This window comes from Crocodylus siamensis, chromosome 2 (genome assembly GCF_052110815.1).
Source record: "Crocodylus siamensis isolate JL-2025a chromosome 2, ASM5211081v1, whole genome shotgun sequence".
Lineage (NCBI taxonomy): Eukaryota > Metazoa > Chordata > Crocodylia > Crocodylidae > Crocodylus > Crocodylus siamensis.
The window spans coordinates 209899231-209919879 of NC_143396.1; the positions used below are offsets into that span (position 1 = coordinate 209899231).

Consider the following 20649-nt stretch of genomic DNA (forward strand, 5'->3'; position numbering starts at 1 on the left):
AAGCAATTCGTAAAAAGCATATCAGAAGATACTGGAATGAAAATGTTTGGTGATCACTAGATCACCAGGCTTCCTTTTCTCAGGTAGTCATCCTTGCAGTGTCTTCCTCATATATAAAACCCAAATAAGTTGCCCCTTGAGTATCTTCAACCTAAAAAAAAAAAAAAATCACAGCTCTGAGCTTTCCTATGAATTCAGTCATGCACAGACAGGTTGTCAATTACTCTTGCCTTTGGGCATCCCAACAATTTGTCAAAAAGTTGTCCCTGGAAATGAGGTCCATGATCTGTGAGGTTCTACTCCATAGAAAACATAAGCCAAAGAAATTAAACCTCGAGCAAAGTTCACCAGAAAACATGATGAAATTGCTGGGTTTGTGAGGAACTACTTACAGGTCTTGAGAACAAAATGCTTGAGCATGCGAGCCACTTATGACTTAATGTAATTACATTTTTATAAACTGTGTTTTAACAAGGAACAGGAAAAGATCCCAGTTTCCAAGCCGAAAGCAAGCACAGTTTCTGCTCTGGAATGCACCGTGTTTCTTGTTATAAACCAAGTCTGTAACAGTTCAGTTCCATGAAAGAGAGATTGATGAGCTCTAGTTTTCTAAACAAAAAATAATGGAAAAACTACCTGCAACTCTGTTCAGTTGATTGTAAGAGTCAGGCATAAGCATTAACCATATGTGGAAAAAAAAAATCTAAGCTATTGGCATGGCTGGTTTCTACCCAACTCTTTCCTGTGGACACATTGCGAGCCCCATGGATTCCTACATTGGTACTGGGGCCAGTGAACTGCTCCTAGTTCAGACCTCAACTCACCCTACTGGTAGAAGCAGAGAGCGGGGAAACACAGTTCATTTCCTTTTCCCACCTAGCTAAGATTGTTCAACAGTCTTCTATAAAAGCTCAGGTTGTCCCGTACAGCTGCCAATCTGGGAAAGAAGGGAAGGGGTGTGATGCTAGACAGAAGGGTTGAACCTGATCTGTATTCTTAACCTCAGATTAGCATATATTTGTATGTCTAATGCACACTGGTGAGAATCAAGCATTACTGACGTGGCTAGACTGTGTTTCTGGCATTTGTTATCATTCTAGTTGGACACTGTGTAAAATAATCTGCCTGCTCTTCTGACTGTGCTATCAAACCAGTAAAGCAGCCCACTACTGCTGGTCTCCTTACAAAGAACCACAATACTTGGCCTTTTACCTCAGATTGAGCAAGTGCATAATCAGATTGTTATAAAAAGGCAGGTAAATGGCTCAGAGTATGTGATCCCCACCCCCCATTAGCCATTTCTGTGCATTAAAACCATGGGGGTATGGAAGGCTACAGTTCATAACCTGGTTTCCAGCAGAGTTCAAAAGTATCTCTTCTTTCTTGTGTGTGTCTACAGGTTGCAATGTGGAAAGCAATGGCTACACCCACAAAACAGGTAGATCCATGCAGCCTGGAGCAAGGCAGAAGGAGGTGCAACTTGCAATGGTTGCAATGTGGGAAGCAATGGCTACAACCACAAAACAGGTATAGCAAGTTGTACCTCCCTCTGCCTTGCTCCAGGCTGGCAGAGCCTGAGCAGTGTTGGGGAGGATGCATAATGCCTCCATGCCTTCCAGTCACCGCTGCTATGGCACTTTATTATTGCAGTTCAAAATCCACGGCTGAAGCTGTCTTAAGTGCCTTGCTCAAAGCTACACAGCACGTGGGTCTGAGCAAGTACTATACCTTAAGTTTTCTGACAATGACCATCTCTGTGCCCCAGTGAGAAAACTGACCTTCATCCCCTTTGCCCTTTCTAGTCTCCTTTGAACGCCCACTTAACTAGGGGTGGGCAAACAGACCTCACACTTTATCCATTTATCCATCTATCAAATCAACAGGTTTGATAAATGACACTGCCAAGAAAAGTGTCCGTCTGTTCTCCCACTTACTTCCATTTATTTCCCACTTAATGCAGCCCTTGGAAATGGGCAACCCTGGATATCTCAGAAGAAAGCCCAGTCTCATGCGTGTGTAGTCTAAAGGGCTATGGGAAAGCTTACACAAAGATTAGGAATGCCTCCAAATGTTTTCTCTCGTTTGAAGCACTACAGCACTTAGAGGCCTCACCTTCCAAACCGCCCTGAGAGGGTTTACTGTCACACGCTGCAGGTGCAATATAGGCTTAGGAGGAAAATGCATATTTGTGCAAAATGGTTGTTAGACAAAGGCTTCTGTGACATGCTGTGTGGTAGCCAGATGCAAAGGGACTGGGCTAGCATCCATTCTGGGGCAGGAAAAAATAATGTTGACTCCTATAGCCTGTTCCAAGAGCTGCAGGAGAAGACTAAGGAAGGACTGGTCTATCTGCAAGCTGATTCCGAGAAATCCTGGCAGCATGTATCATGAGACAGAATGGTTCTTCGCTATCTGATGCCATAACTTTCCTTTCCTAACCCTTTTTCTGCATCACAATTGGACCACTGTGCATAAATCCCATAAACACCAGAGGGAATCAACAGAGATAACAGGCCTTTTAGTTATGACTCAGAATTTGCCAACTGTGTATTTTAAAACACATGTTGTTTCTGAAGCCAAGGACCCATTTGCCAAGTTCAATCCCAGAACAAATTTTCCGGGCCTAGTTGCAAAAAACCCTGAGGATGGAGGGCTGCCCTGTCTAATGAAAGTTGCTGACAGCCCCTGAATTACAACAGTGTGAACAAAGTACCAGTAAGATGCAAGCTTTGTTTGCAGTGCCGGAATATCTCAAACCATTCAATTACTAATAAAAGTTGCTCAGCTAAATAAAAGTCAGCCTAACGAAGGCAAATGGCTTTGGCAATAAATAGGAAATCATTTCCAGTTCACTTACAGCACCAGCCGGAACATAATTAATATCTCAGAAGAGCATTTTCCAACACAAGACAACATTCTGTGGAGCACGAGGCCATCAGAGGCTGAGAAGACTTTCATTTTGGTAGGGAGGAAAGGCTGATAGGCAGAAGCATAGCTGGTACAATAAAAATACCTTTCCTCTTAAATTGTTTGACTGACTTTGCTTTTGTGCAGAATGTGGTATTGCTGTGAGTGTGCTCTTTGTGCAATTGTGTAACACAATTCCTGATTGATATTGATTTCAATGTTTTCTTAATGAAAAATCAGTCTTTTCCCCCTCCCTATAATGAGCTGAGAAGAAGAGCTCAAGAAACTCATTTGGTGAGAAAGTGTGAGAAATGGACTAATATCTGCAAATGAAGAGAACTAATTTTAGAGTACTGTGCTGAGACACCCATTGCAAATGTGCATTAAATCATTTACCCACCCTACCCAGGGCTCTCCCTATACTAAATTGGCTTGTGATTCCATGAGGTTTCACAAAGTGACCTGCATTCAACGGAGACCACCCAGCTGCTGTGTGACTCAGTAGGTGATAAGTGCTGAATCAATACCCGAGTACTATTCATCATCTTACAAAGGAAGTCTTCTGTTAATGACAAGAAAAGGGTACATCTGATTGCTGGTGTGTATGCACATTTTTCAAGACCACAGTTGCTAAACCTAATGTCCTACATGAGTACCAGCTCATGCAAATCTGTTCCTTATAATTAGATTTCACCTGCAGTTTTAAAAGGCTTCCATACTACCCCAAGCTCCTGTTTTAAACTGTTGTAAAGAGTTGATGTTCTCTGGAGCAGTTAGGTCTTCCATTTTCTTTAGAGGCACTTGTATGTTAGGGAGAAGTGAAGTGATGCAGCACACCCTCCCCTCTTAGTTAATTAACTCAAGCCATCTATTTTTAGAGGTCATACACTTAAATTGTACCATTTACCATGTATTGAATAAGAGATTAAGAAGTATTAGAAGTGATAAGGATGGCTTTGTCTTTAAATAGGACACAACTTTATTGTGCTATCTTGTCACACCCAGCTGGCAATCATTCCTAGCTAGGCCCGTGAATTTACTGATGGGTTTATCTTCTTTGCTATTTTTGAGGGGAGAAATCTCATCCTTTTAAACTGATTGTGCAATGCCCCACACATATGTCTTTGAATGGCTGTCACAGATAAGCTGCTGGCCTGGAAAGAATCTAATATACAGACATAAATGTAGACATTCAAACACTGCAATTTCAGACACACTAAATGTACAGATGGCAGCACTTGGGTATTAGAGCCACAGATTTCCAGTCTTTACTTTCTGTTTCAACCTCTGTAAGTACATGGTACCTTACTGTACATTAGACATACAAGTAGGAGCATCTCACTCTTTAGCTAACATGCCATAAGAATTTCTATAGACAGGAAACAATGCTAAATGTAAAATCCAGATGTACTCTTCAATTTATGAACATACACAGTTGTGGGAGTTTTTCAGCAGACAACAGTTTGAATGAATCAGGAAGAATTTAGGCAGGAGACCTGCACAGCACTGCTGTGAAGTTTTTGGCACCTATCAAATAATATTAGCTTGCTACCAACTCTAATTATAAATCATAACATTCTTGCCTTTTGGATGAATAATCTAAAATGGTCTTTTCCCCCAGGTTCAAGGCCACCAGTTAGAGAGCTCCAGCCATCATCAATCAATATGCTACAGACAACAGCCACAAACTTCTAGAAAACTGTACTCCACTTGGAAAGTCTGGCTCATTCAGTTTCTTAAACACAGGCATTTACCACTTGTATTAAAGAAGAACTCTTTTAACAGCTAATAATAGATTGTCCCTTAGGCTTTTTGTAGGCAACCACTTGGAGGACATTACTCACTCATTCACACAAAGAGCATTACAGTATATTTTTAGTAGATAACTCCCTGCACTTTGCACAGATGTTTTTGGAAATTAACAATCTAGTCTCACCAGTTAGCACTACTAACTGGGGACTTTTTATGAATTAGTTAATCTAGCACAGAGATGAGACAGATAGGCCCTAATCTTCAGACATGAACACAGAATGCACATAGTTACCACAACTGCTGATATAAATGGGGAATTTGTACCCTCCACAAGCTGCATAAGCAATAATTTCATGTGTTCCTCCTCCAGGCTACCTTGTGGCTATACAAGTTTTTGTGTGTCTGGCACTTTGTATTACAGACATGCAGCGCTCATGCTGAGTTTGCAAATAACTGAATAGAAAATTAGCAAGGTTTTAATTGTGCCTAACACTAGCAGTGCAGACTAGGAGAAGTTAAAAAAAAAAAAAAATCCCAGTCCTTCGTGGGGCCCCACATTCCTGATTTTTTTTCTGTAGTCCTGATTTTTTAATGCATTAAATAGGCCAACTGAACACCCCTCTATATTACAGGAAAGAAAGAGCATGGAGATTCCTTAAATACTTTGTGACTTTTTTCACCTCTGGAGAGCTCTAGCTGCTTAATTTTTTTAGTCTTCTAAGAGGAAAGTGCATCGCTCCAATATGGTAAGAGGTCTTCCAGCCTCTGGCTAACTGATTTGCTGCTGATTGGCACATAAAGAAACAAAAATTTGTTTCCATTCCCAAATGACCAAGTATGCTTAAGGAGCAGTGAGGCAACAGTGAGCAAATCCATTATGAATGAACCATGCAGCAAAGCATGCACCAGTGCTAAAGGCAGGCATAACATGGATGATTCATCTTCCTTGGGTTTTTTTAAACAAACATCTCTTGTTTTAGTTTCCAAATAAGCTATTTCCTCTACCCTTCCCTGCATTACCTATTGCACCAGTAAGCTGCTCTGCTCAATATCTGGGTGTTTTATGGCACAGAGACAAAATGGAGAGTAATGCCATTAGGGAGATGAGAAAGAAGAGGAAAATCCTTCTGCCTTGTAGTGGTTCTGCCTTGTGGAAAATGAGAAACAAAGTCAGCCTAATGTAAGTTCACCTTTGTTCTCACCCCCTATGTCAGTGGTTGTCAACCTCGTTAGACTCAAGGCAGCCCTTGGAAAATGCCAGCTCTTAAGTTTTAACTTGCTTTTTGACTATAAAGAAATAATAGAGCAGTTCTTTTGCTGCAAAGAACTCAGAAAGACCACAACCTGGCAGAATGTTTACAGACTCCTATTGGAAATTTCTCTTGTGAATCATGTACAGGTATCTGCACACCTAATGGTGCTAATATTGCACAACAGCCTGCAGACCCTTTAAAAGGATCTCGCAACAGCCTGGTTGACAATCACCACTCTACCACACAGGTACAGACCAGTGTCACACAGATTTTACCAAATCTGTTCAAAATCAATGCAAACCCCTTTGTAAAGGGGATATAATCAGTTTAACTCAGTAATTTTCCAATGTAAGCAAAACAGCTTTAAGCAAGGATTAAAGTGAAACCATTTTAAGTGCCTCTAGGTAGGGAGCTGGCCTGGTTGAACAAGATGATTTGGTTAAACTAGCGCATCTTTCCTTGATCTCCCACTTCAAGGGGCCAGCCAGGGACAGCTCTCCCTGAGCAGTGCTGAACGTGGCAGTCAGAGTGGGAACAAAGCATGTGTTCATACAACTCAGCATGCTCCATCTACCTGCTAACTGTTAAACCCAGAAATAAGGCCATGGAAGTACTTCAGGGGCACCTCCTGGTACTGATCTCAAGACCTCCGTCTTCTGTGGTTGAGAACAGTGGTGCTCCAAAAGCAGCTTCCTTGCTTCATTTCTGGGTTTGCCACCTGTTGGAATGAGGCATGCTCAGAAGCTGCACCCCAGGAGCACTGGGCAATAGTGCAGATGTTCCCTGAAGGTCATTTCATCCTCTTGGCCAGTGCCAGATTATGACATGCTGAGGCCCTAAGGTATGTTCAATTTAAGGGGCTCCATACGATAAAAGTAATCTGATGTATGTATATTTTTGTCATATTAGAACAAAAATGTCCATATTTAAAGAGTCATTTCTCTTTATCTCCTTTGTTTACCAACTCATTATTATAAAACTTGATATTGAGTCTTTTTTTTTTTCTTATTTAGAAGCCCCACGCTGTAGCTTAAGTAGTTTAGGCCTAAATCTGGCACTGCTCTTGGCCTTTACTCATTAGGGCCTTTTGTTTCTGTAGCATCTGGAATGAGTCTGACATCTCTCTACAAGGGAAGGAGTCCCATTAGGTCTGCTTAAGGAATCGGTGGCACAGAGAGGTTAAGGGATTTGCCCAAAATGACTGCAGGAAAATGAAGGGTAAGAACCTGCTTTTCTTACCTCCCACTTCTGTTTCCCAGCCCAGTCCAACCACTTGATTCTGCTTCCTAAAGCAGCTGAGGAGCATCTAAGAAATAAATCTGGAGTCACCCCTGAGCCACATCCTGCTAGAAAGTTTATCACCTTAACTCTAGAATAACTTAACTGGTTTCAGTGGCATTAGTACAGCTTTACTCCAGTGGCACTGAGAGCAGAACACAGTGCAGTCTCCTTCCTCTTTCAGCAAATCAGTCAGTTTTGCATGTACATGATCAACAGAGTGTTGTTTTGCCCTAGAAAATCCTCCAAGTCAGAGATTTGAATCAGCTCAGCCATGTAACTCACTTGAGTAGGATTTGTGTCCCTGAGCAGATATTCTTTTAAAAACAGTCAAATAGCATTTGCCATAAGTGCTTTTGATGGAAATAGCATAGTTGGGTATAATAATCCACCATCAGGTCAGGACAGTGACCTGATGGTGGATCAGGTAGGAGCAGCCTCCTGTGATCATTCACAGCTATGAAACTGGGACCAACAACTGCCAGGACCACCTATCAAAAAAAAAGTCTTTAAAAATCTAGGATTGTCCCTAGCAGGGGCTTAGTTTCTAAACTCTGCAGGGTCAAAAGGAAAGGTAGCTGTTGCTATTGTAATAAAATATATTAAGTCCTACTTACTCCTCCAAAGAGTTCAGCTGTTAGCTGCCTTCTTTGTTACAAAGATGTTGCAAACAATAACAGAGGAAACGCAAGCAACCTGTCCACTACTGTGGGGCTCTTGTCAGCAAAGCCACAGGACAGAGTCCTTTATTCAGTAGTCATTGTTTAAGCACCAACCAAGTCTTTCCTCAGGAAACAGACAAGCTCTGCAATTTAAGGTCTGTAATTTACTCCAATAGGAAATAATATTAGCTTCAATTGGGGGCAGCGAATGCTGAAATAAAAAATAAACTTGTCGGCTCGGCGCCATGATAATTCTTTGTCTTTATTGTGCCTAAGACCTTTCAGCCTAGGCACTCCAAACCTTTCACTAACATTAGATAATAATGCTTTGCGAGTCTCAGGAGATTGCCTTTAACGATACGTGCCTGTGGGAAAACAGAAGTCAATGATATGCCAGCAAATTGGTGGTATGGCCCAGAAGAGAACCTTGGAGTTCAGAGGAACCCTAGTCAGGTTATACAGCATGCAACTTCTATACTTACAAACTGAGAAAACAAAGAGAATTCCCAAATCTCGTTTCGCTACTTGAATGACTATCACGTCTTCTCAGTAACATAGATCCTTAAGCATTTTTTTACTATTTTAAAGGGCAACTTCACATTTCTTCCTCTCCCTCTGTGACTTGCTTGCAGAACAAACAATGGGCAAAAAAGAGAGTGTTTTGTGACAGACTTCTAGTTGTGCCAATCTCACAAATATATTCCAAATGCACATTTTAGTCACTAAACTCTCATTTCTTTTCCGCTTTCTGTTTAATTTCAGCAGATGGAAACTAAAAGGCTGAAAAGCAAGTAGCCTAGCACCGTGAACTGTTTACAATCTGTACTTGCAAGAAGCGCAAATTGGTGGCATATGTATACACTCTGGCTCTTCAGCACATCCTCCTCACTAAGAACGCCCAAAATTGGTTTCTTCTCTTAACAGAGTGTATTACAGGTAGGTGGCCTGATTCAAAATCCACTGTGGTCACTCTAAGTCTTTCCATTGCTTTGAGGCCTGGAACTTGATTAGAGGGCTTTAGGGACAGTAAGATGTCCCTCAAGGTGAGAAAGCAGGACTGCACCAAAGAATACTCTGTGAATGCTGTTATTTTGTATATACAACAAGTATTTGCAACTCTACCATTATCATCTTTCTCGTACTAGGTGATTAAAACAAAACTATGGCCCATGACACACTGAAACCAGTGACACTATGTACAGTAAAGTTTTGAGCCAACATCTGTGAACTAATAAGTGGTGCAAGTTTTAAAGTCCTAATGCTGTAATTCCTTCATCCTGTTGAAATTCATGGGAATTGGCAGACTGTAAATCCCATGAAGGGTGCTGCCTCTGGGTCAGAGCAGGAGTGCCAGGAGCCGGGTCAAAGTCCTGTAACTGGATATAAATCTGCAGGAGTCAATAATACTTTGTAAGCAATTAGTGCAGGGTGAATACTAGCTGCACGTAGCATAGTTTGTGGTTTATCTTCTGTCTTGTACTTAATAGGCCCTGTTCCTGATCTCACTGTGCAAACCAAGCAAGCCCCACCAGGACCAGCTTTACTATACAGGAACCAAGCAGGGCTAAGGACTGGAAAGATACATTCATGCTCTCTCCTTTAAGCCCTCCCCTTCATGAATGGGATAGCTGCTGTGAGACTTTGTTCTCCCTTTTGTATACTGCTACTGACTGGAGAGGGAGGCTGGAGTGGGAATGAAAAGGTTTCTCCCTTTCACTGGCTCAGTATGATGGCCAGAGAAGAAAGAACTTGACCTCTTCCCCCTATTAAGGATCTCCCAAGGAACAGGACTGCTTGCTTTTCTTGTGATGATGGCCCACTCAGGGCTCATCCTCAACGTGCTAAACAGGAACCAGCCACTGAGGGCAGAGCATGCATCTTGCCTGAGCTTGTCTTATGGCATCAGGCCAGGAGACACTTTTAATGGACTGCAGTTCCCACACATGCAGGTGGAGGCTGTGAGGACTAGAGAGGTGGTATATGGGATAGTCAGCCTCTGGCGAGGGCTCTTCTCTGCTACACAATCAGTAAACAGTGGAGTCAGCCTCTTACCTTCCTTCTCATGCTTGTACAATGCCTGAGAGGAAGGTGACTGCTAAGTGAATTGGAAGAGTACAAGAATGAGAAGGTTTATTGCTGAGAAGTGAAAAAAAGAAAAACAGTTTCTCTGGGAGGTCAGCTAGCCAGGAGAGAACTCACAGGGAGCAGCCAAGAAACCTTGCTAGGATGAGCCTCAAAAGACAGGGACTGAATTATTTCCCAGATGGGTTGCTCAGAATACAGGCATGTCTGCCTAGCATTCCTTCTCAAGTACCTGGAACCATTGTCCTACTTATTTCTATTCAAATCCACCTTTATCACTTCATCTCCCACTCTACAGGCACACAGCTCTACTCTAATTGCTATATTGCATCAATGGGATGTAATGTTTTCTACTAATATTTTATCATAGAAATGTTTGTGACTCACCAAACCCCGCTACAGGAACAAGAATAATCTGTGACACATCATCTTTTGAGAGGCGGAGTAAAGTCCACGTGGGAGGATTTTATCGTACAATACAACTTCCTGATGTATTACCTTCTTCCCATGGTGCCCACCACCAGAGCCTTTGAACTCTTTATCACGGAAAAAACAGAGCATTATCAAGATCAACCTGTTTTGTGTTTCTCCCTCTGTGTGCTCAGTGTAGGATGAATACATATTCCCTTTGTCCTCATCCTTACATCTTGTTCTTTATCATGGACTGGCAGGACTGATATTTAGATGCAAAAGAAATCAACTCTTTGGTGTAGCGGAGCCCCACTAGAATGAACTCAGAGTTCTGGGCCCTCAGGGGAGAAATTCCCAGCTCTTGCATATCTCTCAGTAGCATAGCTCCAGGATATCCAGTGGGTATGCTTGTTTTGGTAGAAGCTGTTTATTCAAAACAGAGCACCTTACTGCATTTTGGGCTTTGATGTAATCAAGAATCTCTAGAGTCTGATCTTTCAACCTTTGTTCATGTGTCTAATGCTGGTGACAGTGTGCATAAAGATAAAAGAGACCAGATCAGGTTTTGAGCTCATCTATAAAATGCTTTCTTCAACAACTTGTCAAAGATCTTTAAATGAGATGGGAGGATCTGTGTTCATATGGCTTTCTCATGTGGGTTAGCATTGAGAGGACATCAGAGAAACTGGCTGGAGTTAGGTCTGCTCTCCTGTTGCTAGACACAGGCTCCTTCAGGACTCCTCTGCAGAGGCACTATACTCTAGGGCTGTGCAAAACAGCATCGTTCGGCTGCAACTTCCGCTTTGACGGAACAGTGTTTCGTTTCGAGTTTCGTTTAGTTTAGAAAGCACTGTTCTGTTTTGTTTAATCAAAACTGTTTCAACGTTTCTCCTATAGGCTATATGGGCAAGCTTGAAACTGCCTATAACTTTGTCATTTCTAGCCTGACTCAGATGAAACTTGCAGGGATAGTAGCCCCTTCTGAGGGCATGAAGCCTGCCAAGCTTCAAGGAGATAGGTGCAGAGGTTCTGGGAAACACACCTCAAGTTGCTGACAAGCAAAACTCACTTGCTGACAGCAGCAGCCTCCTGTCATCCGGCAGACAGATCCAGGGGGGCTGCACCCCCAGAAGGGCTGCGGCGCTGTGCCAGACTCCTTCCAGGGTTGCGTGCCCTTGATCTGTGCCAGATGACAGGAGGCTGCTGCTGCTGCCTGGGACCGGTGCTTGGCGCACTGATGATTAGTGCTGATGCTGGTCCCAGGCAGTAGGAGCAGCGTCCTGTGATCTGGCAGATAGATCAGGGACCCCCTGCAGTCCCAGGAGGAGTTGGCAGAGCCCCGCAGCCCTCCTGGGAGTATGGGGGCCCCCAACCTGACGGCCAGATCACAGGAGGCTGCTCCTACTGCCTGGGATGGTGGCGGGCGCAGCGCGTATGACTGGCCCCAGTCAACAGCAACAGCATACTGTCATCCGGTGCATAGATCTGGGGGCTGGGGGCTGTGCCAGCATTCTCCCGGGGCGCGCTGCCCCCGGATCTGTGCAGGATAACAGGAGGCTACTGCTGCCAGCTGGGACTGATGCTGAAGCCAAGCCAGGCTTCAAAACTCAAAACATTTCAAAACTTTTGAAATGTTGAGTGCCCTTGTTTAATTTCAAAGCTGTTTTGAAGGCTTTTGTTTTGTTTTGATTTTGCTGTTTTGAGCTTGAAACGCATCGAAATAAAACACCGGGCGAAATTTCGCACAGCCCTACTATACTCCATCTGTTTAGCTTAAGAAGCTGCAGTATTTATTGCCTGCTGCGAAACTTGGCACGATCACTGGTGCCATTACTCCCTCCGAGCTGGGCGGCTTTTTGAGTTGCACTTGGGAATACAAAGTAGTGCAAAATATGGCAGCTAACCTGGTTAGGTCAGTATGAGCACAGTGCATTTTTGCTTTGTGAACTGTACTGACTTCTCAGCTGCTTCCAGATTAAATTCAGGGTGCTTGTTTTAACCTTTACAGCCATACATGCTTTGAGACCAGGCAACTTTTGTAAAGGCTTCTCTTCCTGAGATTGGTGACTGTCCATAACTGTGCTCTGGGAGAACCTGGGTCTAGACATAGGCTGTAGACCATGACATCTGAGCTCGGTACAAATGCCCCAGGGCAGTCTACCAGAGCCTGACTTTACTGTTGTTCAGAACATGGCTAAAGGCACAGCCATTTGGTTGAGGATTTGTTTGACTGTGTTCACCTCAAGGGAGCTTTTCCCCCTAGTGAGCTGTGCTAGGGCAGGCATTGAGACTCTTTGGCCAGGTACAGACTTTACATTTTTACCAGTATAAAAGTGACTGTTCAGAAACCGGTCTATACCTGTAACAGAACAGAAGTTTGGGACACAAAACCAGTCTATACCCATAACAGAAGTTCAGCATGCGTAGACTGGTTTAAAAATGGTAGAACCTGGTCTAAGATTTGTGCCCCCCAAGAGCAAATGTGTGTTCTGTTCTCTAGTGATCTAAATTATGTTGCTTCCGGAAAACTACATCACTTAGATTGATTCTTCCTTGGGCTTTCTGAATGTCTATACCTACTAGCCTGCGAGATAGGTACAGGCTATCAAGGGCTATTTAATTTAGTGGACCATGGGAGGCTTTTCCTAATAATTTTGTGTAGATTTTAAGTGCAGTACATCTAGATATACCCTGATCCAACACAGAAATCATAAAATATGATTTTGTTTGGAAATTATTCAACAGCATTACAAATTGCTTGCAGCCAGTAATATGGGCAAAATGCCAACTTATCACAGGTGCGGGATACAGAGATTTAACAAGAACGGTGGGAAGTGTTTGTTTGCAAAAACAGCACCAAGGACAAAAAACAAATTTAAAGTCACAGGGTCAAATCCATTGGTGGTTTCAGTGGAGCGATAGTAGGGATCAATTTAATCCTTAGCGTTTCAGATGGAATCACTTTGTTGCTGGGCAGGTTCTTTACCTACCAAATCACTCCTCACATTCTGGTTTTGCAGTCTTTGAACTAAAAAGGAAAGAATGTTGTTTTTTAAATTTATGAGATTTAATAATGTATCAATAAATAACGTCAGGAGAACCCAGGCAGAAGTATTTGAGGAAGGAAAGATATAAATATTGGTCAGATTTATATTGGTTTAAATTAACATTACTTGCTGCCTCTTCACATCATGTGCCCAGATGCTACAGCACTCAGTGCACAAGAAAAAGATCATTAAACATTTGTTCCTAAGTCTTTGAGTGAGCAACAGTGAGCGCAACAGGAATGTAAAGTGCTGAGGCAAATAGCACATGGCAACTACTATGGGACTGATGAGGCAATGCTATCATTTATGCCTATTTCTTGGCTTTTTTCTGGCTAATATAGCATAAATTCAGTATTTAATAATCATTAATATGCATTCATTCATTTCTTAATTATGGATCAATTCAGCAACATATGCCTAGGTGTCATCTCAGCATGCCCGAAGTTGAAGGTACTTCACCCTATGACTTATGCAAGATAATGACTCCTACCTGCCAAGTAATAAAGGTCTGCAACGCTCTCTTTCCGTTAAAAATCTCCATACAATTCTGTAACCAACTTATTGAACAATTGCCACAACTACAGAGTCAAATCAAAGGCATGGCTCTGTTATCCTTTCTTGCCTTATACTGCTATACAGGTAAGTTTTGGAAGACATCAGTGAAACTGCTTTTACAGGGCTAGGCAGATACCCTTACTAACACTGAATAATGTCTTATGCCTTAAATAGATCTGCTGATTTCAGGGAGACTGCAAATGGTTTTAGGAACTGTTTAATATGAGCAAGAATACTGCCATCTGGCCCACAGTACAGAGCTATTAAGACAAGTGGCTGAATCAGGCCTCAAGCAATTCTCTTTATCTATTTATGTTATGCTATTACACATAGGCTTGATTGCAATAATTTCCAGAGGAGATTTGCTAATTACACATGCACAGTCATGGTCACTATAACTTACGTGTACATTTAAAAAACTAAACTTGTGAGGAAATCTGGACTGCAAATTAAAAAAAATCCTATCTAAGAATCCCTCAGCCTCTACAGTGAACACCATCAGCTCCTTTTGAGTCAATGTATGCATTTCTAAATAAGCATCAGTGCCAGAAGTTTAAATGCGGAAGGTGTCTGTTACAATTTTGTATATTTATTGGGCATATCCAACTCGTTCCATATGCCTGAAGAATATACAGCAACAGTGACCTCTTAGCTGAGAGTAGTTTTGGACATAAATCAGAAAAAAGGCATAAAACAAGATACTGTTTCTCAATAAGAAAGAGGAAGACTGATTTTCTGAGTGAAGTATGGGACAATAAACCATAAAGCCAGTTCCAAAGTGAAACAATAGCAAGTGTTTCAGGTACTTGATGAGGCAGCCGTAGTGAGAACAAAAAGGTCTCAAGTCCTGTCAGTTGAGAAATCCCAGAAAGTAATTTTATTGCAGGCTGTTTAAAAAGCACAGCCTATTGAGCTGAATGTACCAAATTGTGCTCTTGATGACGCAAAGTGAGCAACACGATGTAGCTGTAAAACAAAATTCAGACATAAGAAGGGCCATTTCAAGGAGAAATCAAAGAGGTAGCTCATGGCTCAGCTATTACACAAAATTAAACTTCATGAGCCCACACTTTGTACAAGTGCTGTTACAGAGGGGAAAAAAGCCTGACGATAGGTTATTGAGAAGCTGGAAATATTTACCTGGAGAATAAATTTGTCTTGAAAAGCCCTAACTAGCTTGAAAGCTAGTGACATTTCTCAGGGGCGTTAAAACTGCATCCTAAGCAAACACTGGCTAATGCAGTAGCCTCAGAAAGCCACAACAGCAGCCATGCTAGGGAAGTACTCTCCAGCAGTTAGTCAAGACTCTGGGGTTCTCCTCTCATTTTTGTCATCACATGATAAACCTAGATACTTCATTTAAGAAAGGGTACATTTCTTCATCAGCTGTTGGAGAGGGGGAACTTTTTTTTTGATTCTATGACTTTCCAAATCAAAGGAAGCAGGCTGGGTCGAACAGAACACAAACTTCCATTTCCAGAAGAGAAATCCCAGATGATGTGTCAAGGAGAGGGGACTTGCAATCTTGAAAGGACACTAAGCTGAAGTGACTGTAGAATGGTGAGAAGAGCAGGGCAGGGAATGGTGTACAGGCGTTTTATCCTTCGATTTCCTTCAGTATATTTCTGGTATTGTCTAAGGTAGAGGAATGAGTTTTGAAACAGTTTAGCAAAGTTTTGCATCTCTTTGGTTCAACTGTCATATATAGGATACAATTTAACAAGGATAAATGCAAAGTGCTGCATCTGGGTAGAAAGAATCTCCAACACACCTATAGACTGGGCAGGTACCATTCTGAGCACCACAACAGTGGAAAGAGATCTCGAAGTCCTGGTTGACACAAAAATGAACATGAGTCACCAGTGCGACGAGGTAATAAGCAAGGCTAACTGCACTCTTTCTTGCATCAGCGGTGTATCACAGGCAGGTCTAGAGAAGTGATAATTCCCCTCTATGCAGCACTGGTGAGGCCACAGAAGGAGTATTGCATCCAGTTTTGGGCGCTGTACTTCAAGAGGGATGTGGATAACCTTGAGAGGGTTCAGACAAGGGCTACTTGTATGGTTGAGGGCCTGCAGGTAAGACCCTATGAAGACATATTGAGACCTGAATGTCTTCAGCCTCTGCAAGAGAAGGCTGAGAGGTGATCTTGTGGCTGCCTACAAACTCAGCAAGAAATAGGGAACACTCTTGTTTACCAGGGCGCCCCTCAGGGTTACCAGAAATACTGGCCACCATCTGAAGGAGAATAGATTTAGATTGGACATAAGGAAGAAATTCTTTACGATAAGGGTTGCCAAAATATGGAATGGGCTGCCAAGGGAGGTGGTGCTTTGCCCTACCTTGGAGGTGTTCAAGAAGAGATTAGACAGGCATTTGGCTGTGGTTACTTAACCCCAGCACTCTATCCTGCCTGGAGCAAGCAGGGGGTCGGACCTGATGATCTACCAGGTCCCCTCTGACCCTAGAAATCTGAAATCCCTGATGAGGCAAACAAGAGTGGAAATCTTGAAAAGGTTGTACTGAAGTTACTGGCGAATCTAGGTGGTGAGTCTATACCATGCCAAAAGGTGCTATGCAGATGATCTCTCTCCAGAGAATCTGCTTAAAAACCTCAAAAACTCTTCTTGGACTCAGGGGCTAAGGACAGGAGTTACACATGAACACACTACTTCAGGTAAACTTCCAAATCTGCATTTAGTGACACAGATGACTCACCCCCAAATTTAAGTAAGGTTAATCCTTTATGAAATTATACCATTAATAGGCTAGGATTTTCTTCTATCAAACTCAGAACAGCTACATTGTTTTTCTCCTTCCCAGCTAAGCCCTCTTTCAGACCAGGCTTTGCTGGAAATACTCCACAAAGCAGAAAACACAGAAAGAAGACAGTTCTGGCTGGTCACCATCTCCCTCTCTGCCTGGGAACCCACCAGGTGTCTGTTTATGGGACAACAGACAATGGCAACATTATTTTCACATTTTTTCAGCGTGGCCCTCTTGGTAAGTGTCATTTCCCTGGATTGGATGTAATGGGAGGGCTCCTATTTGAAGTCAGAAATTCTTAGGTCATATTTGAACCTTGTACACAAAGTGCAGCTGCCCAGCTGAGAGCGGAGTGAGCACCAGCCTTTTTGAGGAGTTTAAGTGCAACAAGGGAGCAACCTGTCTGAGTGAAACCTGCTTTATGATCATTTTACAAAAAGCATCCCCTACTAAAGCAGTGAGTTGTGACACGAGCAATTTAGACTTCTAAGTGCTTGGAGGTCAGAAAACATTCTCCCTTGTTCCTACAAGTCAAGGCTGTTGCGTACTTGTGGACAGCTTTTTGCAGTGTTCACAGCTTTTCCAGCCTACATACAGTCATTTTCCATTAAGTTGGCAAGTCCTAAATTTTTATTGCTAGTTGGATGGCACCTTCTCCATCAGCTCTGGAATAAAACTTATGCTGGCTTTCACCAAAAGGTTCAAACAGGTAAAGTCTCTGAGCCTCTGCTGACAAAAACTGCTTTACACTCACTGTCATTTGGATTAAAAACAAGACAACAATTTCAGACAGTGTGTAAAACATGGCACTCATGCAGTCTGGACAGTTCATAAAGCTCCCACAATACAGCTTTACTTGCAGTATGAGACAGGACTAAAATGTAATTTAAAAATAACGAGGGCTAATGCCACATATTTGTAGAGCACTTCGAGCTTTATGGAAGGAGAGAGAGCTGTTCCATCAGCTCTATCCCATGTACTGGGACAGGGAGTTGACCAGTTACTAAAACTATTGACTGTTCCTTTGAAAAAAATCAGCTCCTTGAATCCCACCTGGTGATTCTTCCGCAGACGCAGAAGAAGCTGGCTTAACACGGGAAGGGCCTAGGCCATAGAGCAGTGCCCCCTAGTCTCAGTGCCGGTACACACCTGGTTGCAAGAGTGGGATATGAAAATGCAGAACACTGCCTGTTGAGCCATACCCATGTGAGCAATGGGAAAAAACCAGGACAGGAGTATGTAGCGACAGCCACACCTCTGCTTGCTTTTCATGCTGAAAGTATGCTGTCTGCTGTGGGATCTCTGGAAAACCCAAGAGATATCAGTGCCCTGTGACTAAGACAGATATGTTCTGCAATGATGCTTCCCAGCTCTGACCCCCTCAGGCAGACAGGCATTTGTTGCTAGGTGAAGATGTTTACTCCTATCTAAGGGCTTGGCCTTGTGGGTTAACTCCACAGGCGTGGCATTTTATAGGTTGCAAAATACCTCCTCAGGTGTCCCTGCCCACACCATGAAACAGCTGGCTACTGCCTGGGCAGTAAATAAGGCTGGTATGGGGTTCCAAGTGGGCCACGGCGGGCTATGTTGCAAACAGCTGTGATCCACGTGGAAAATATTCCAGTGACACTGAGGCCTCCTGTGCTTTCTCTAACACTCAGTTTCTTCACTGCCACTTTCCCAGTGCCGTTTGCCTTTGGACAGGAATTTGGACCACACAGAACTTGAGCACTGACCAACAAGCTTCAACATGCCAATTTACAGAGAGAAGCTCCCATGCTCTTGCTCCTGTATGGCTCTAACCTCCCTAGTCTTTCAGTTACTGCCACCACTTTCCATCTCAGCTTTTTGGCAGCTGAGGTAGGCATCACGGACAAAGATGTGCACAGTTTGTATGTTCACAGGCCACCTTTGTTCAGAAGTGCCTCTACCCTTATGCTGCCCTTTCATAATTTTTCTTTGTAAATTCATATACCCTGAGCACGCAGGATGCATTTACTAGAGGATGCTGCATTTGTGTATTTCAGCTACATTTGAGGTGTGAGACAGTCTTTTTGGTGCCATTCGGACAGCTCTGACATGACATTCTTCCTCAGAGATGGTTTGTGGAAAGGGAATTCCAGATTCCTTGACATCAGAGGAAAGCACCCTAATCTTGCAGGGATTTTTACAGCACAAGCTGAGTGCCAACAAAAAGTTTCATGTACTAAGCAAATAAATAATAGGTTATAATGTTTGAGTAGATCTCAACACAGGACTGAGGTAGTGTAGTTCCTATTAAAGTAAATGCGTGCTCAGAAATCAAATCAGACTTTGGATACTAGGCCCATAGCTCCAGGAGTTATTGCTTCCCCTGCTAAATTGGGGGGGGTTCTTTTTTCACATTGACAGATTTTGCACAGCGCAAATAACTGCAAAATACTTTACCATTCTTGTCCTGGTTTGTGCCTGAGACTTTTTCATTAGGGAACCGTCTGGGGTTGCAGTACACATCAAAAACATATTCCAGAGAGACTATAAATGCACAATAGAGTAAATCAGAGTGTGAAGCTGATCTAGCACAGTGCAGTAAAGAAGAAAAGAGCTGGCTACACAGCTCTGCCAAGTCACAGTAGGTGAATCAATGCCCTCGTCCATCACAACACACCTGGCAAGCACTTGCTCAGCCTCAACTTTCTTTTCCTCTTAGCTAGAAATAGACTAACAGAATCTTGTGTACAAAGGGCCCCCCGCAATATTTACCTCACTGGCCATGCTGAATACTGTGGATATGGATCAGTGTGGTAAGATGCATACAAATACAGGTTGGAACAGATTCAAGGTAGGGTGACTGTGTTGTGGTTGATGCATCTGGCAGTGCAAGTTTCTCGGCCTCTTGAAGGCTCAGATCAAATGCAACTCCTAGGGTCCATCCAAGCTTGGAAGCAGTTTGTTCAACCTGCTATTCTCAGGCCAATGTTTTTGTTTTAAGGCAAGAATTTTTTTTTTTTTTGTGTTACATTACTTTTAATTACTTATCTATCTCAGTCTCAGTCATAATTGCAGGCAGAAAGTATTTCCTCAGCCTGATGGTATAGCATCTCACATCAACTTAAACATAAAATAGAGCTTAGGCTTACACAAAGGTATTTTGACATGGCTTTTTCTAGCACGCAGACCTGAAATCCTGGGAAGAAGCATGTATGTGGGAGGCTGGGGCTGCATAACCCACATCAAACAGTATTCTGCTGCCCTCTCTGCTGAGCTGTTCTGAAAGGAATAAAACAGAGCAGAGACTGCTTACCCACCCTCCCCTGGTTCAGCAAGAAAGAAAGCCTGCAATGAGTCTGGTGGCTCCCCTACTGAGTACAAGGAGAATTGAAAGTGCCCAGCATCAGACAAGATCACACCCCATAATAGCTCTTTTACTCTCTTGTACAGCAAACATCTTCCTTGGGGTAGGGAGTGACAGTGTCCAAGCCAGTGGTCTCAGAAGAGGACTAAATTAGCTCCTGAGGTCCCTTCCAGCCCTACTTTTCTATGATTCTGTGATACATCTGAACCTCTTCCTGTGTTTCATATGAACTATCTACATCATGATCTAGCTGAAAGTTGCTTTAAGGAAACCTGATATACCCCTAACTTAATCTCATTGCTATTACACCAGGGGTGTTAAATATGGCCCATGGTTTGAATCTGGCCAACAAAACCATTTCATCTGGTACAATTACTTGGTGGGCCAGGGAATTTGAGGGCCCCCTGAGATATGGCTGTCAGTAGCCAGGAGGGATAGGACGAATAAGGACTGTGCTGACACAGGGTCATACGTATCTAAAGGAGCAGCTTCTCCCCTATGCCCCATCACGGACCCTAAGGCTAGCTGAGAGCAGGGTCCTGCAAGCACAATTAGTATACCAAGTCCACCTGGCAAAAACACATGGGAGAAGTTGCTCCTAA

General features: G+C 42.9%; 1 protein-coding gene and 1 long non-coding RNA gene across 4 annotated transcripts in view; one reads left to right on the forward strand and one right to left on the reverse strand.

Moving 5' to 3' along the window:
• The window catches only part of ABTB2 (ankyrin repeat and BTB domain containing 2), a 189827-nt gene that overhangs the window by 41673 nt on the left and 127505 nt on the right, over nucleotides 1-20649 (reverse strand). The gene's annotated exons all lie outside the window — the stretch shown is intronic.
• Nucleotides 3925-11190, forward strand: LOC149871657 (uncharacterized). 2 transcript variants are annotated; one of them, XR_016440549.1, is made up of 3 exons: nucleotides 3925-7130; nucleotides 8615-8788; nucleotides 9340-11190. It is a non-coding gene; the product is annotated as an uncharacterized LOC149871657 (long non-coding RNA). The 2 variants fall into 2 exon arrangements; XR_016440548.1 differs by having other exon boundaries at nucleotides 10305-11190.